General features: G+C 37.6%; 1 protein-coding gene across 1 annotated transcript in view; it reads left to right on the forward strand.

Annotated features, from left to right (window-relative positions):
* The window catches only part of Ptp36E (protein tyrosine phosphatase 36E), a 235923-nt gene that overhangs the window by 118663 nt on the left and 97850 nt on the right, over nt 1-19410 (forward strand). The window lies entirely within an intron of this gene.

Here is a 19410-nt window from a genome sequence, read left to right on the forward strand (position 1 = left end):
GGGATCGGTTAATGTTAAAATTTTCTTACAAAATCTGTTATCGTAACTATTGGACTAATTGACATTTAACATAGGTATATTTCAAAACAACTGGTTACCAATTGGCTGTAAGTCGTGGATGCAATATTTCCTTATCATATCCGATCTATCTACTATATAATTGAATATATTGGTGACACATCGATGTGATAAAAGATATTTTTGTAACATTTTACAGTGATAGACATTTGGCTGGTTCATAATCTGTACATATACAATATACATATATATATATATATATATATATATATATATATATATATATATATATATATATACAGCGACGGATCAAGAGTTCTGACCGCCCTAGGCTAATTATGAAGACGCGCCCCCACCGTTACGATAGACCTCAAAAGTAATATATTAGTTTTGACTTTGTTTACTACATGAAATTAAAAGTGCCGAAGACACAATTTTGGCGCGCCCCCCCGATCCTCGCGCCCTAGGCTGCAGCCTAAGTAGCCTAAGGGTTAATCAGGCCCTGTATATACTCTACTTATAGATACTCAATACTTATGTTAGAATTATCAGTCGCAACTTATTCCTCAGGGGTGTAATGCATTGTATTATACGTTTTAGACCCCTTTAACATAGTAGTGTTACATAGAAGTATATAATAAGAGGTCACTGTTGCCCATCAGCATTCGTAATTAACTCCAAAAAGGATTAGGGTCCTACATGAGGTGAATAAAGATGTAATGTTACCCCTCAGTTTATCAATTCGAATGCTTCTTGTGTCTGTTATGTTATAACATTATTTAAACCAAAATACAACAACACTCGAAAAGTCGCGTGGCGGAGCGAAATCATATCGGTTTGACGCGCAAAGGGTTCCGGATTCGATCCCCAGGTAAACAGATATGTAAATAATGAATTTAGATTTTTGTTCTGGGTCTTGGTGGTATTGTATTCGTCTATATATGTGCACGCACGAAAGACGGTATTTTTGTGTTTTGATACTCTTTTCATAAGTTTCAATTTCTAAGATGAGTAGATTTTTTTATTCTTTAACTTACGTAGTAATAGTCGGTAGTATTATAAAACCGGCCGTTGATCGAAACAAAAAATACTTACATAAGCAAAAGACGAAAAATGTTTATGTAAATATCTTGTTTTAAGTATAACACCGTTATAAACTTTTCTCCGTTAGCACATTTTTATAACAAAGAAAAAATTGTAGAAAAACCACTGTACTGGTAATGACAAGAAAGTAATTACAACCCTCGTTCAAAGAGTTAAGTGTTAGGTTAGGGAATATATTTTTTCAAGCCAGCTGAGACATTATTTTTTGTAGGTTTCTCGAGGAAATTATACTGGACGTTTTCAATTATAATAAATATAGTTTAAAAACTAAAAAACACGCTTTTATAAATAAATCAACTAAAAAGTAAAAAATAATTTTCAATGTAGGAGTCAATTAAGGAACAGTAAATAGTATAATTGTGAAAAAAGCTTGGGGTGCTCCATTTATCAGTTTTCGAAAAGCGTGATGTATGATTTATAAAAAAATCAAGTGTCTATCTATTACGGTTTAAGAGATAAAGCCCTGTGACACACGAACAGACAGCGGAGGGTTTCGTTTTACCCTGTGAGTACGGAATCCTAAAAATCAATCTAGTAACTTGCGATGAACTTTCTCTAAGGCGCTGGAACAATCTCGTCTCGAAAATCGTGAATCCTGAAGATGTTGATAAGGACAATGGTACAAAATTATTAAAATCGTGTATTGTCATCGGTTTTTGATAATTCTTCAAAATTTTGAATTAAACGGAACGTTCAAAGTGGATATAAATCGGGTTGAAAGATTCCGTTACATAGTAACATACATACATACAACCTAAGCTAATAAAAGTGTGATAATAAAAAAGCATGAAGGATATAATATTATATTTATCTACTCGTACAGTAGACGCCTAAGTAGAGGCGTTATTTCTAAATATACATTACAAAATTAGAGCATAACAAACTGTATTAAGTACAATTTTAGTGATGATGATAACGAAATTCTAAGACCCCCAAAATGGAACCCCTAAAATTAAGTTTATCAACAATATAAATTTGAACGAAAAATTTGAGGTAAATTAAAATTAACCATAAATCTTTAAATAGGGATTAAAAATATCATTGATCTTTTATTTTAAGCCAAAAAATACATTTCATTATAATAATATATACAAACACCGAGGCCATAAAATGTGAATATATAAAAGTGCAAAGTCCTTTCTTAGCTACACGTGAAAACAATAATACAATCGTAAAACAACCAAATGCCAGTAAACGAACCACAGATGACCAAACGCGCTGCTATAAAGTAAACGATGCAGACAAGACGCTAAAGGCCTGGTCACACAGAAAGCGTATTCTAGCGCCGCGCTATGCTCAAATCTGTAAAAAAATTCAACGTCCGGCGACAAGAACGCCTTTTTTGGTGACGAGAAGAAAACCTTCAAAAGGTACTCAGTGCCATGGGAGCGACACGGGGTTACGTGGGATTCTTACCGCACTAAAACCCCCCTGGAGATTGTCCTCGACGCTGCGATGAGGATTCCGGGATTTCCAAATTAACGCAACCGGAGTCCTCTAAGCGTGTTGCCCTGTCAAGCGCCACCCAGGTGAGCATAAAGCTCGCCACATGAATTGGTTTATACGACGATATGTGGCTATTCATACCGCCGTCCTATTCGGGGTCGCTTTCGGGGCGGTTCGAGTTCCCACTCTTACCGCCCGCGACTCCGGAAGCCCCCATTTAGTCGCCTCTTACGACAGACAAGGGAAACCGTAACCCTATTCTGGTCCCGGACCTACAGGGAGAGACAAGGATCCCTAGCGCCGCAACATTCGTACGCGTACGCGCTCTGTTTGACCGTTTAGTAGTAACTCAGTACGACAACTCGACGCTAGAGACGTCAGGTTTTTCTTTTAGCGCTAACACCTAGCGCGCCGCTAAAATACGCGTTCTGTTTGGCCAGGCCTTAACCGATACCGTGCACTTGAAACCTAAAAATAAAGTCCAGATGTAAAACGAATTTTCCACTGAATTGCGCGATCCAAATGTTCCGCTATTTGCTTTTATATTACACAGATAAGATTTAGCTAAATCTGTTGGGTTAGCTCCATAAGCCAGTGGAACAACATCGATAAATAACGATTAAAATGTTGCGATGCGAACCTAGTTTCGAGATAAATTAGAACGCGTTTTGAAATTGGAATGCTTTGTAATGGAAACTCGTTGCAAGCGTGATGTCATCGTTTTATCTTGTAACCGTAGTGTGTCTGAAAAGTATTGATAATCGATAAAGCAAAGGCTTCTAAAAAGTATGTGCAATACATACCAATAACATTGCCTATGTGTTGGACTATGGGCTAAACCCTTCTTAATTGTAGGAGAAGCCTGTACCCGACGAGCGTGAAGTAGCCGACAAGTGCTACAGTAATGTATTGATTACAGCGTTCTACATCATACTCCATCATCGAAGTTTTGGGACCGTCGATAGCTAAATTTGCCGTATCTATCCGACTATAAAATTATGTTTTTCGGATGGGCTACAAACTAAACGAATGACCGAATAACTGTTCGACCTGGCGCCTACGTCACCATTCCTGCATCACACCACTCGCCGAAGGATGAAGTTCCATGTTCACCAACTGGACACGTGGCAGGTTCACACGGTTCGGTTTGCACGTTCTTGCCGCGGACGTGTAAGATGTAGAATGAGCTTCCTCCTGAGGTATTCCCGGAGCGCTATGACGTAGGACTCTTCAAAAAAGGTGCAAAAAGAGCTCACCTCCAAAACTGGCGATGCATTGGCGACTTCTCTGGTGTTGCAAATGTCCATAGGCGGCGTTGATTACTTTCCATCAGGTAGCACATGTGCTTAATCGTTAGGTTAACCAAAAAAAATCGAGGAGTCCGAAACAAACATCCGTAAGAGAACGCGTGAATCTTCGAAAAAAAGCTTTCCTGCAGCCGAAGGGCAAAATGCACACGAGACGCTCCTTTAATATGTCTACTTTCTTTCTCTTATCCGTGTATATGGAAAGTTCAAGTTCACGTTCCCAAATCCCTTGCTCTTCGGGCTCTTTCTTTCTTTCTTCTATCAAATGTATGTATATGGAAAGTTCAAGTTCATCTCCCCATATCCTTTGCTCTTCGGGTTCCTTATCCTTTAAATGTCTTTGATACAACATGAATAAATAATGACTAAAATTGTATATCCTTGTGGCACTTTCACCCCTAGGAGTTTATGTTCGGAATATTTTAACACCCTCAGGGATCGTATTTTGGCAATTCCATGTTAGTGGCTGTTTGTGAAGAAAAAGGATTAAAGTTTCATGTGGAAAGGTTTGGGAAGTGCTCTGGGGCTCACAAAAGCGAAGCGAGGTGTTAATACGCGAAGTGAAAACGCTTATATTGTACATGATTTGCATGAAGAACTATAAAATGTGACGATATTAAAACATTCCGCATTTTATAGGAAGTTTAAATTTATGAATTCATATAGTTTATATTTTAGTAGATATAAACTATGTATATGAAGATAGTTTATAGTTTTATAACTTATTATAGGAAGAGATACATTTTTTACTTTAATAATTAATATATTTTTATACTTTTTAATAATTATGGATATTTATGATTAAATCTTTAAGGTTTATCGTTCCATGTAAAGGTAGGTGAAATATAGGTGTTGGTGATGTTGATAATATTTTTTTAATTAAAAATACTAGCTGACCCGCCAAACGTTGTATTGCCCAATAAATAAAAAAAATGTTATGTAGTATGTATATGCATATAAAATTTGGTGAAAATCGATACAGCCGATTCGGAGGGGTACGGTAACTAACATTGTGACACGAGAATTTTATATATAAGATTTACATCAAACCTTTAACCTCAGGTCATGTTTGATCGTGTCATACATAATAGCATTGCTACGGAAATCCAATTAATATTGATGTTAGCATCTAAGCTGGGGACTGTTAGTATAGTGGGATTGATTGTCGAGACTCCCACTAATTGGATGGGTCGATGGCACGTGTAAATAAGATGCGATTGGAGATGCTTGGACACAGATGTGTGTATCGGCATTGATCGGTTACTGTACCAGTGTTGGGCACGAAGTTGGTGTCTATATGAGAACTAAGCCAAGTCAAATGTGTGTAGAAGATTTTACACACCTGTGATTTTTTGAGTAAAATACATATTTAACGGTGCTTATATCTTACACAAATTACTTCATCGGCCAGCGAACTATGTACGTTGACAATTTAGTTGGACTTCTCAACTATGTAGATACTCAAATAAATTTTTATTGAAACATTTTTACTTTGTAGTGATATAGAAATCGGTCGCGTTTTTTGTTTTTTTTTTTTTCAAAAGAAAAATATTTAAAAAATTAAGGGGTTTCATTAATAAAAAAAATTTCCTAATTGTTGTATCGATATAGCTGTATGCGTAAAACCATTACCATAAAATAAAAATAAAATATTTTAATAAAAAAATATATATATAATTATTAAAACTACAATAAGTGCTTAGATCCATTATTAAAGCAATTGCCTTTAATAATTAATTTAAGCGTGATGTCATTGTATTGAATATTTTCAAATAAATACAATAATGATTATTTTATTAATTTATTCATGTATATTTGAAACTTAGAACAAAACAATAGAATAACGTTTCTCAAAGTTTAACAAATATTTCTACGTGCAATATTTGTGGAATAAACATGGTATTGAATGTTATCGTGAGTCGGCTTAATTGGTTCGCTCGACGTCACTCTAGCAAATATTAGATTCAATATGGCAATGCAATTCCAATATTGAGTAAAGGTGCATTATTTGAACAGTGGAATTATATTTTATTGGATAGGTGGACGTTTTTGTAACAGTAGCAAAAAACATACAATCCATCTGATGGTGCGAGCCGCAATAACGCATAGTTCACATGATGGTAAGTGGTTACTGCAGCGCTTATCATCATTATCATCAACCCGTTATTGTCCCACTGCTGGGCACGGGTCTCCTCTCAGAATAAGAAGGATTAGGCTATAGTCCACCGCGCTGGCCAAATCTCTCAGTTATGCATGTTTCCTCGCGATGTTTTCCTTCACCGTAGCAAGTGATAATTATTAATTTCTAATACGCACATTATTTCGAAAAATCAGAGGCGTGCCTGGGATTTGAACCTCGGACCCATCGATCGAGAGGCCGATTTTCTTAACCACTAGGCTATCTATCAGTCTATCTATTCAGAAGGTGGTAGAAACCTTTGTGGTTCGACTCCGGCGGCACCACCGCCACACCTATTTCTACCTAATAACAGCAGTGTTAGGCACTGCTGTGTTCCGGTTTGAAGGGTGTGGTAAGGGAGAGAGACTTTTCCGAGGCATTCCAGCTTAGTCCTCAGGGGTAGCGGCGCATCTGTGGCCGACCTCAGGTGGGAATATCTAATCCTATCTGGGGTTGATTACAGATGCCAATGGGCGGCAGTAGCCACTTACCATCAGGTGGACTGTATGCTCGTCTGCTACCCCTATATTATAAATAAATAAAAATATCACTGCCTTAGATATCTGTAACTCTATGCACAACAAAGATTTTATTCTGCAGCGAATCACAAATTCGTGACATGACCGCCAGATCTAATTCTACCTAGTAACAGCAGTGTTAAGCGCTGCTGTGTTGGTTTGAAGGGTGTGGTGAGGGAGACATATTTATCTGAGGCGATGTCCATGGGTGGCAGTAGCCATTTACCATGAGGCGGACTACATGCTCGTGTGCTACTACTATATAATAATAATAATCACCCAGCAATCACACCCATCCACAGATACAGAATTACTTCACATTAGAAATAAGTACGACGCTGGTACCTTTCAATAAAAGTTAAAATACAATTTATAAACAAGAGAAATCTGATTATACAACGAGCAAAGTTTCCAAGAATACATGCGATATGCTACAGAACCTCAGAAGATATCATCCTAAGCAAACATTAAAACAAACTTTGTCTTTCAAAGTCATTCATATGCGGAAGTTCCGACATTCGGTCCTGTTATCCAACATTGAGGATTATAGTTTTGGAGAAGTTTAGAAGGATACAGGTGAGGAGACAAAGGAATGAATATCCCGATATCCGTATAGCAATAATAAAAAAATGGAAAGATTTTTTTTATCGCACTGAAGTATCAAATGAGCGTGCAGTCGATCTGATAGTAATAATAAATCAATTTGTAATAATAATAAAAAATAAGAGATGTTTGTATTGCACTGAAGGAGTAAATGAGCGTGTAGTCTACCTGATTGAGGGCACAATTCTATCATCCATAACTGGGCACCAGTCTTCTCGTACAGTGAGCAGGATTCGAGTTGCAGTTCACCGCGTTGGTCAAGTGTGAATTGATAGACTGGACTCATCTTTGAGAACTTTTTACCACGGTTTTATTAGCTTGGGTTGTATCTATGTATGTATGTATGTAACGGAATCTTTGATCTCGCCTTTTTTTTAATTCGAACGGTCCGATTAATTTAAAATTTTAAACAATGGTCAAGAATCGATGACAATACACGATTTTAATATTATAATTTTATCCCATTCTCCGCATCAGTATTGTCAGGAATCAGGATTAACGATTTTTCTTGTGCGATCTTTGCGTGGTTTTTAGTTTTTAAAACTATAATTATTCAAGAATTCTCTAGTATGTTTGCTCACGAAGACTTCCTTCAAACCTAAGATTCGCCAAATAAGGGGCCGAGTTTTACTTCAATTGCGACTAGCTTTTACTTTAAAATCCATACAAAAATAATCTTCCAAACCATAACAATAAAACCTGACGCTTAGCGTCATAAAAGTGCTATTATCTATTAAAGAAACACTAAAATGTTTAGCTGTTTTAATTGTACACATAGAAAAAGCTGTTCGTCTTTATCTTGACCTAGCGGGCAACAGCCTTTTCAGTCTATTTCCGAACGACCTGTGTCAGAAAATACGGACAGACATATTGTTGCTATTAGAACTGTTATACTTGCCTTTGAAGACTTTTAGGGTTGTGACGATTTCTATTCGAATATAGAAAATGCACAATTTATTTTTTCAAAGTTTTTAATACAAGCATTTATTTTATCAAATTTTGAAATTAAATTTAAAGCCACTAATATATATTTTTTTCTGTTCCTGTCAGAAAACTCGTTCATACTCATAATGCATAGAAAAATAATTGATCCACCATTTTGGGGCTTCCACCTTATTACATTGAAAATAACGTCACTAATGCATACTGCATTATCATCAAAATCAAATGAGTATTAAATACTGAGCCTGCTTTTCAGCTCAATTAGATACCGGTAGTAAATTTGACTTGCAAGATCTGATCTTCACACGAACTAACAAAGCGAGCCAAAAAAAGCTTGTTAAAACAACCCAAAGAGTTGCCAATTAAAATTTACAACCGAGAATGAAATTAGCAGCCCTAGACAAGCCAGGTACTCTTGTACTCTAGGCAATTGTACCGAAAATAGATTCGATGCCGTGTCAAGTTTGTAGGCGGCTGCCAAAAAATCGGGAGAAACTATCTCGCGGAACGGTCATGATCACGACCACGGAAACGTACTCGATTTTTTGGTAGTATTTGCTATGAAATATCAGTGAGTTCACTCTTTGAATAAAGGACTTCCGCACTATTACATGCTATGATATTGATGTCACAAAAGAGTATGAGTCTTTTTACAAGGGCATAAAGGAGGTAGAATCCCTCGTAATTTGAACCTGGAATGTTCATTTGCTTTTATACCTAATATAAATATTAAACATTAAAATAGGGGTATTAGGTAGTAATAGCCTAGTGGTTAAGAAACTCGGCGTCTCGATCAGAGGGTCCGAGGTTCAAATCCCAGGCACCCACCTCTGATTTTTCAAAGTTATTTTTCAAAATTAATTATCACTTGCTAAACGGTGAAGGAAAACATCGTGAGGAAACCTGCATACCTGAGAGATTTATAAAAAAAATCCCAAAGGTATGTGAAGTCTACCAATACCCACTTGGCCAGCGTGGTGGACTATGGCCTAATCCTCATCATGAGAGGAGACCCGTGCCCAGCAGTGGGACAGTATTGGGTTAATGATGATGAGCGGTATTAACTTGTTATTAAATTTATTCACTTCATAAACGAGGAATTTAATAATAATATCCAATTGGTTTTCAGCTTCATTTTATACGTGGTCAATCACATAAATTCAGGCATTCAGCGGTCACGGTAATTATGAAAGAATTTTAATGTGCAAATTTTAATAAGGTATTTTGAATGAAAATTATATTTGTGCAAAGTGGTCTCTTCACACTTCACACGTGTAAAAATACTTTAATCGTTCGTATTAAGTTTTAAAAATGACTTTTGTTTTAATTAAAAAAAACTATCGGTCATGGATAAGTAATCATCAACAACTCATTACCGAGCCGCTGCTGGGCACGGGTCTCTTCTCAGAATGAGAAGGATTAGGCCATAGTCCAACACGCTGGCCAAGTGCGAATCTGTAGACTTCACATAACTACATTAGATATTTTTTTTATAAATGCAGGTTTCTTCACGATGTTTCCTTCACCATTGAAGCAAGTGATAATGAATTTCTAATACTCGTATATCGGATAAATAAAAGCCACTCCAAATAGAAGACTCCTACAAAAAGTCGTAACATTTGTAACCAAATTCACATAGAATAGATGTCACCTGAAGTCGATTCCTGATGCATTGCCACTCCTGAGGACTAAGATTGTCAACTCTTTTTAACCGGTGTCTACGCTAGAAATACGTTTTTTTGTAATATAGGAGTAGCAGACGAGCATGCAGTCCGCCTGATGGTAAGTGGCTACTGCCGTCCATGGACGTCTGTAATCAACCCCAGATAGGATTAGATATTCCTACCTGAGGTCGGCCACAGATGCGCCTCTACCCCTGAGAACTACGCTGACGCTAAGCCTCGGAAAAGTCTGTCTCCCTTACCACACCCTTCAAAACGGAACACAGCAGCGCCTAACACTGCTGTTATTAGGCAGAAATAGGTGCGGCGGTGGTGCCGCCGGAGTCGAACCACAAAGGGTTCTACCACCTTGACAAATAAGTGTGGTGTGGTGGTGATAGTACCTCCCTGGCAGGAACATACTGGTTTTACCACCTACACAAATATTTAATTTTTTTTATCTTTATATAGGGCTAAACCATTGTCAAGAGTTATCTATCGTTATATTTTATGTCACAGTCTAATTCTAAAGTCATTTTTGGATATATCTTTTGCCTGGTTTAGATACTCGTCCAATGCAGTCGAATAAACGCGAGTGCTGGTATGTAAATAACCTTTCACATTCGGCACTCGTGACGACACTCGTCCGTTTTTCGCTAGATGTACTTTTTTAACAAGACAAATAACAACGCGCTTGTCGTACGCAGCGTTTACATACTCGTCATTGTTCGGCTTACTCGGCGAATTCTTCGCGAGCGCTTGATGGATTTCAAAGTACCATGTGTCTGTATTCCTGTAGGATAAAAAACAACATTCCTCTTTATGTATTTTCATACTTTCGGTGTCATATAAATTTTTGTTTATGATGAAGCCCGCACGTAAAAACGATGTGCAGGTACATAATGCATTCAGGAAGAATATACGACTTTATCGATAGTAAAATAGCCATAAATATTTTATGCTTTTTACTCGAGTAATGGGTGTGTATTGGTAATATATACTGGTAATGTGAAGTAAATAAATGCCTACGTAGGTTATTTGCGTCAAATGTTTTTACATCGATAAATTGTCGAAAATGGATCATAAATTTCGTGAGGCTATAGCAATATATGTCGAATTAAGAACCTTTGAGCATATCCGTTGAGGAAGAATACAAAGTTAATTTTTATTCTACATGACTCATGCATCAGTGTGTTTAAGCTGGTTATTTCTGAAGAACTATTTTATATAATAAAATATTCAATAGCAGCTCCATTCTTTATTTTCTCTGACAATCCATTCTATGGCATCTTATTCTCTAAACAATATAACATCCTTCTTTATTTTTATATAGTTTCCCGCTAGACTGCTAATCATCACAAATTAAATAGACTCTTATTAACATAAAACAATTAAAAACGTATTAAAAACTAAGAGAAATTAGTTTGAACTACGCCATACCAGTTTACACTGGAGTGCTCTTATTTAGACTGGAATAAACTGGTTTGGTTTGGACACAACTAGTTTTTCCTATGGGGTTTAGGATGATCGGCTTGTTTGTTTGGCTTGTTTGGCCTACATTGTCCCGGTTTATTGTACCGTGCGTTGGCAGAATTAGTTTAGGCTATGTAAAAAAGTCTACCCTAGACTAATAGATTATTGATACCCCGATATAGATATATATTAAGTTAGAATTAAAACTACTTCGCAACAATCCGCTACCAATATGCATGATCCTTACTAATCCTTACTAGTCCTTACTAATATTATAAATCCGAAAGTAACTCTGTCTGTCTGTCTGTCTGTCTGGTTGTCTCTTCTTCACGCCTAAACCACAGAACCGATTGTAATGAAATTTTGTACAAAGATAGTCTGAGACCCGAGAAAGGTACGAATTTTCAGTTTTATGTATGTTAGTATGTCATGTTATTTTCATTTAAACGCGGGCGAAGCAGCGGGAAAAAACTAGTGGTAAACATTTTAAACCATGCAGTATGTACCACCTTCCCTCCCACAAAGGATGCGTGCATCCTGCTAGATGCAAACCTAAAAATATACACCACCATACATACCACCACCAACACGGGTTTCACTTAACGATTAAACATCGTAGAGTCAACTTACCCTGACGATGCTCCGTTTTGGAGCGAAGCACGTGTTGGTCACGAATTTACATAAAAACTTTCTACATAGTTTATGTGTAACTACTGTCAATTAGATACAAAAAAAAACTAATACGAAAGTGGGACCTATTAAATGTTGTCAAAGCTATGAAAATAATATTTAATATAGGTATAACTTTCTTAAATAAAGCCATTTAAACTAAGTATATACTCGTACGTCAAAACAAAAAGAACCATTATAAGATCACTTGTATGTTTTTCTCTTGATTGTTTTAAATTATTTGTATATAGCATATTGAATATATAAATAGCATTATAGCCAGTACGTTTTCGCCTAATAATCTTGTCATACACACCCACACAAGTTCCAATTTACCATTCATTCATACAATGACTCATAGATCATTGATCCTGCCAAATATTTTGGAGACACCGCCGTTTCATACGAATCTCATGAATATGAATTTTTAGTAAATTCTTTGTATTCTTGGTATTTCTTTTTACTCACTCTCTCTTTTGTTCGTGGCATTTACTACAGATTCATTAATAGGTATATAACATAACAAAAAATGTTGTTACTTGCGTTTATATATTGTATATGATGGTTATATTGTGTGCTGCCTTCAATGTTACTTTGAGGTGGATTTTTGAGCAATAATATCACTGTGTCTCTCATTGCCGTAAGGGAGTGCACAAAAACTGACACGAAAGCCCGCTTGCATGTTTGTATGGAAATAGTATGAACAACGCCGTAAGCACGACCGTTCGACGTGTTTTACAAGCGTGGCAGTTGGGGAACGCACGTCGCGTTCAAACGCGGCAGGCGCCCGCTCGCATATTGCTTCTCCAAATCAATTTAACAGTGCTACTAGATACCGCGACGGTCCCCTGCGGCGGGTTCCAGTCCGGTTATCAGCTATAACCCGCTCCGTGCTCACACGCCAGTTTAGTGGACGCCCTAAATCCGATTGGGTCGCGAGTGCATTGATGCATTTCCATGCTAATTTGATGCTCTCTGCAAGCGACGGATTGTGGTTTATTCCCCTGGATATCCCGTACTGACATAAAACGGCATTGAGGACGAGTTTATGTCTCACCCCAGACTCAGGGCGGCCAGAGCTTATGCACGAGAGCCGGCTTCATGCGCAAAGGGCAGTTTTAGTGGACGCTCTAAATCAGATAGGGTCGTGAGTGCAATGATGCGTTTCCATGCTAATTTCACGACCTCTGCAAATGACGGATTGTGGTTTATTTCCCTGGATATCCCGTAGTGACATAAACCGGCATTGACAACGAGTGTATGTCTCACCCCTCACCAGTGTTTATAAAGGCTCAGAGTGACTCAGGGCGACCAGAGCTTATGCACAAGAGCCCGCTTCATGCACAAATGCCAGTTTTAGTGGACGCCCTAAATCCGATAGGGTAGTGAGTACAACGATAATTTGATGCTCTCTGCAAGCGATGGATTGTGGTCTATTCCCCTAGACAGCTAGATAAGTTGACATAAAACGGCATTGACAACGAGTGTATGTCTCACCCCTCACCAGTGTTTATAAAGGCTCAGCGTGACTCAGGACGTCCAGAGCTTTCGCCCGCTTCAAGCATAAAGGCCAGTTTTAGTGGACGCTCTAAATCTGACAGGGTAGTGAGTGCAATGATGCGTCTATACTAATTTGATGCTCTCTGCAAGCGGCGGATTGTGGTTTATTCCCCTGGATATCCCGTACTGACATAAACCGGCATTGACAACGAGTGTATGTCTCACCTCACACTAGTTTGTATAAAGGCCCAGAGTGACTCAGGGCGACCAGAGCACAAGAGCCCGTTTCATGCACAAAGGCCAGATTTAGTGAACGCTCTGAATCCGACAGGGTAGTGAGTGCAATGATGCGTTTCCATGCTAATTTGATGCTCTCTGCAAGTGACGGATTGTGATCTATTCCCCTAGACAGCTAGAGAAGTTGACATAAAACGGCATTGACAACGAGTGTATGTCTCACCCTTCACCAGTGTTTATAAAGGCTCAGCGTGACTCAGGTCGTCTAGAGCTTTCGCCCGCTCCATACTTACACGCCAGTTTAGTGGACGACCTAAATCCGATAGAGTCGTGAGTGCAATGATGCGTTTCCATGCTAATTTGATGCTCTCTGCAAGCGACGGATTGTGGTTTATCCCCCTGGATATCCCTTACTGACTGACATAAACCGGCATTGACGACGAGTGTAGGTCTCATCCCTCATCAGTCTATATAACGGCTTAACGTAGCTTCTTTAATTTATGTCAATTTGGTCTGTTTACGCCCTATATCAAATAATAAACCTTAACCAATTTTGCCTGGCAAAATTCGAAATTTGTAAATTTTCGCCTAGTTAAGCCATCAAATTCGGAACAGTGTTGGAGATTTTTAGTAACGAGCATACATGTTGCTATTGTTTCCGCTATCTAATCTATTATTTAGGTACTTATCATAACATAGGATACATCATGTTTATTTTATAATATAGGAGTAGCAGACATGCAGTCCGCCTGATGATATACAGACTATGTGGCCACAGCCGCCTAATATAAGGTTATATTCCTATCTGAGGTCGGCCTCAGGTGCGCCACTACCCCTGAGGATTAAGATGGAATGCCTCGGAAAAGTACGTCTCCCTTACCAACACCCTTCAAACCATAACACAGCAACGCTTAACACTGCTGTTATTAGGTAGAGATAATAAAGTAATAATAATGTACATTTCCGAGGAAAGTCGAAAGAGAAATTACCAAGAGTTTTACTTGCCCAACGGTCATTAGTCTTCCGAACGATGTGACTAATCCTTTTTCTATTAGTCTATTGCTCCAATAATTTTGTTAGATGGATATTTTACGTTCATTCAGACATTTCCTCATTACGTTTATTCACGGAAACATAAATAATACACGTGAATCGTTAACACTATGAATAGGTTTGAATCGATTAAATGCTTTGATTCATAGAAGAATTGTAAATTAGAAGGGGTTTCAATTGAAATACGTTATATTTTAAATTAATATTTAACTCGTTTCAGGAACTTTATTTGAGAACTAGCTGACCCGGCAAACTTCGTACCGCCTCAAAATCTATTTATCAAATATATTTCATATAAAATATAGCCTATGTTACTCGTGGGTAATGTAGCTTTCGAATGGTGAAAGGATTTTTAAAATCGGTCCAGTAGTTTTTGAGCCTATTCATTACAATCAAACAAACAAACAAAGTTTATTCCTCTTTATAATTTTAGAATAGAAGTATAGATAGATGAAGTAGTTTATTACAGGAAAGAATTTTGGTCAAAAGTGAATAACCATAAACGTACACCATAAGGTCAATAACCGCTTTCTACACTTTCTACAATTATAGACCCACGTTGGTGTCAATGACACACAGAAAAACACGAAAAAAGAAAGACTTTAACGATATCAAAATTCATCATTATGATATATATTTTGATTGGCGATCCAAAACGGAACCAGTAGACACGACGGACCAATATGCTAAAATTTGATCAGGTTATTAAAGAAAATTAATTATTACAAGAACGTTTAAAACAGAAATCAGAATAACCCCCACCCCTACACCTCGCCTCCCACTTCAACCTTTCCCCGACGTATACCTAACTGATAGAAGGGTGCACCTATGTAAATAAAACTTTGTGTATGCAGCGATGTCACTGACAAATCATATCCGCCACGCGTCATATTATGACAATCAGCGCATACACATGGACGGGCGACATCTAGCGTGGTGCATGGTGAGACATGCCGGCGGTGGATGGCATGATGAGCGGTTCCCCCGGTACTCATGGTGATGTTGTCACAAAATTATAATATTCGATTAGTCAAAAAAATAGCACACCCTAGCACTAAATTACTGAGAAAACAAATCAAACGAATTTTGAAGGTAGTAGAACCCTTTGTGGTTCGACTCCGGCGTCACCACCGCCACACCTATTTCTACCTAATCGGCGCGTCTGTGGCCGACCTCAGGTAATATCAATATAATCCTATCTGGGGTTGATAACAGATGTTCATGGGCGGCAGTAGCCACTTACCATCAGGTGGACTGCATGCTCGTCTGCTACTCCTTTATTATAAAAAAAAAAGAGCCTCAACCCGATGGAGTTGCATCATTTAATTATTGAGTTTCCTAAGCCACCTTCCATGCAGTGGTATCAGACTCTAGATACCACCTAAGACCTCAGTGGCCTTATCACTGTATCGCTTAATTACAAAGCTCCCAAGCCTACTTCCATCATCAGACCGTGGATGTCATCTTATATCAGTTCTTGTCAAACGAATCCATAGTTCAAACTCTATATAAAATCTATACAAAAAATAAAACTGAATATAAAAATATTGTACAGTCATCCGATTTACATTTGCATGCAAAATGTCAACTCAATCGGATACCGGGAACTGGGTCAAATTGAATTTGCAAGATTTAACCCAAACATTGCAAGTTAAATAAAAACTTGCAATAATACGATGTTTTCCTTCGCTGTTAAAGCAAGTGAGAGTTAATTTATAATACGCCCATAACGTTTAGTAAATCAGAGGTGCGTGCCTGGGATTCGAACCTCGGACATCTCGATTGAAAAACCGCAAATCGACCACTTTTGATTCGGTTGCTTTATGAGTTATTTAAATAGAATAAATAGCTCCACAAATACCCAATTTCAATAATATCACGAACCCCCGATATCTAAGCCCCTTACTGATAAAAACGATACCAAAAACGATTACGTGATTATCGCGTTGTCGGACGAAGATCGTCCTTATCAAAGCGTCTGGATTAATCCCTTGTGGGTTTATGGTTTTTCGTTACCTTCATTAGCAACAGTTTAAAGATTATTTCGGGAGGACTTATTTATTAAGTAATAAGCCAATCGCGGAATGGACATTTCACTTTGATTTTCTTTTAAAATAAATAAGGTCTGCTTGCCGATAAATTTCTGAAATCTTTTTATGTTTTTTTTACCTGGTTTTCTTGGAAGAACTTGGCAACTAATTAAGAACCTAAAGTGGTACTTTTCCCATTCTAGAATCCCCTGTTTTGTGGGTACCATGAACACACACAAAGACCCAAAAGATCCAAAAGAGATATCTAAATTCATCAATCAGATATCTGTCTAGCCGGAGATCGAATCCGGAACCGTTTGCGTGGTAGACCAGCTTGCTGACCGCTTCGTCACGCGGGTCATAAGGTTCATTCTTTACATTTCATAAATCCTTACTATGTAGTGAAGTTCGTTTCAAAAATGTTATAATTTAGCGCTTTAAGGCTTTCTACACTCACAGCCCCACACTAGGGTTCCCTGTGTCGTGGGTGCCATGGACACACACATAGACAAGTACACGAACACTCAGACCCAGAAACAGAAATCTAAATTCATCATTTAGATGTCTGGCTGGCCGGGGATCGAACCCGGGACCCTTTGCGCGTCAGACCTGTACGGTGACCGCTCCGCCACGCGGGTCGTCGGGTTTATTTCGATATTTGAATCCGATAAACTCAGTTGATTGAATAATAATAAAAAATCTAAAAACGAAACTCAAAAATACATTGTCAAACTCCACAAATCCCTCGAGTTACATATCAAAAGCATTTCCATCTAACTTAACCGTTAGTTTATTCATTTTTGTTGGATGCTAAAACATTTACAATATTGGATGCCAAGTTTCGGAATAACGGTATGCCGTCAAACGAAATTGCGTCGACATAACGGTACAGTGACTCCAATAGTTTAATATTCGTATTGTTACATATAACCTGTATTGTGCGCTATCAAATGTTGAGTCTCTTTGTATAAATCTATCATGTGTATAGGAACTTGGTAGAACCCTTTGTGGTTCGACTCCGGCGGCACCGCCAGACCTATTTTTGCTTGATAACAGCAGTGTTAAGCGTTGCTGTGTTCTGGTTTGAAGGGTGTGGTAAGGGAGACACACTTTTCCGAGGCATTCCAGCTTAGTCCTCAGGAGTAGCGGCGCATCTGTGGCCGACCTCAGGTAGGAATATAATCCTATCTGGGGTTGATAACAGTTGCCCATAGGCGGCAGTAGCCACTTACCATCAGGTGGACTGTATGCTCGTCTGCTACTCCTCTTGCTACTACATTACATAAAAAATACTCATATCGCTTTTGAAATATTTTTAATGTGGTTTTAACGTTTCGATACCTCGCTTTAAAAATGTTTTTAAATTTGATTTTTACCATTTCGCAATCGTTTTTAAATATAATCCGCACTTTGAAGCAGTGTGTGATATTTTGATCAAAATCCGATAGGTTTTTAATTTTAACGTGTATTATGTGAATAAATACAAAAAGAAATATCTCATAGTCCCATAATATATGAAATGAAATTACACCAATAGTGTTACAGGCACATCGCATTGATCCATTGATATTGCTGGTTGTTAATACTTTACGTCACTTATTAAATACATTTCTATTTTATATTTTAGAATGTTCAGTCTTGCTTTGAGTTATGAAATGTCAGCTGATATTTGCAATGTCTTTTATAATGGAGATATGATAAAATAGTGGATAAAGATGTATTAATGTAAATGTGAATCCCTTCTGAGCGTTTTCATAATAGTATAAAAATAGAATAGGTTATAGTTATGTTATTTTTGGCTAGACGTTTCTGATAAACTGAAAGCTTTAACTGCTGTACCAAAGACGTTGTACATGCGAATGTTACGATTTCGCAATCACTTTTTACATTCACGAACGTGATGAAGGAAAGATGTAAGTAACATTAGATTATTGTATTTTTGAAGTTTCTTCCAAAATACGGCCCGTATTAAAAATGTGATGTATTATAAAATACTAATATTTTTACCTAACACACCTAAAAACATATAACTTCTTTCAAGTCACCAATCTTTAAAAATACTTAAAATATAAACAAATTCAATGCGATCAATTTGTATACATAAGATTCGTACCTTCGAAATGCTCTATGAAACCTTCTTACCTTTGTGTCATGAGTGCTACGAGTCTACGGGTCTAACCATAAAATATGCGTAAAAACTCTTTACAGGTTTGCGAGGGTAAAGCGGGGATATTCTGAAAATCGTGTCGATGACGGCCCGTCACGTTGCGCGCTACCCCGACGTCCCTTGTTACCTTTATTTTATAAACGAACGATGGTGAGAGTATACATTCTGAACCACGCTGTTAAGTTTTTGTAACGATGAAAATTGAGAATAAGATAATTTCGTGAACAAAAATGTTATAAATGAATATCATTACAACTATCTTTCAAGTGACGTTGAGGACAAATATTAAAAAAAATACTTTTATCTTCTTTCTCTCACAAACATGAAAAGTATTTCTTCTTGCCAGTTATACAAATGTGTCAACTTACTCAAAAAATAGAATATATTCAAAGTTGCGATCAATTTGTATACATAAAAATCTTTGGACCTTCCAAATACGCTACGAAACCTTTTTACCTTTATATCATGAGTTCTACGGGTATACTCATAAAGGCATGCGTGAA

Source organism: Epargyreus clarus, unplaced genomic scaffold, assembly GCF_041222505.1.
Source record: "Epargyreus clarus isolate Ecla_fem2 unplaced genomic scaffold, WU_Ecla_fem_2.2 ptg000024l, whole genome shotgun sequence".
Taxonomy (NCBI): Eukaryota; Metazoa; Arthropoda; class Insecta; order Lepidoptera; family Hesperiidae; genus Epargyreus; species Epargyreus clarus.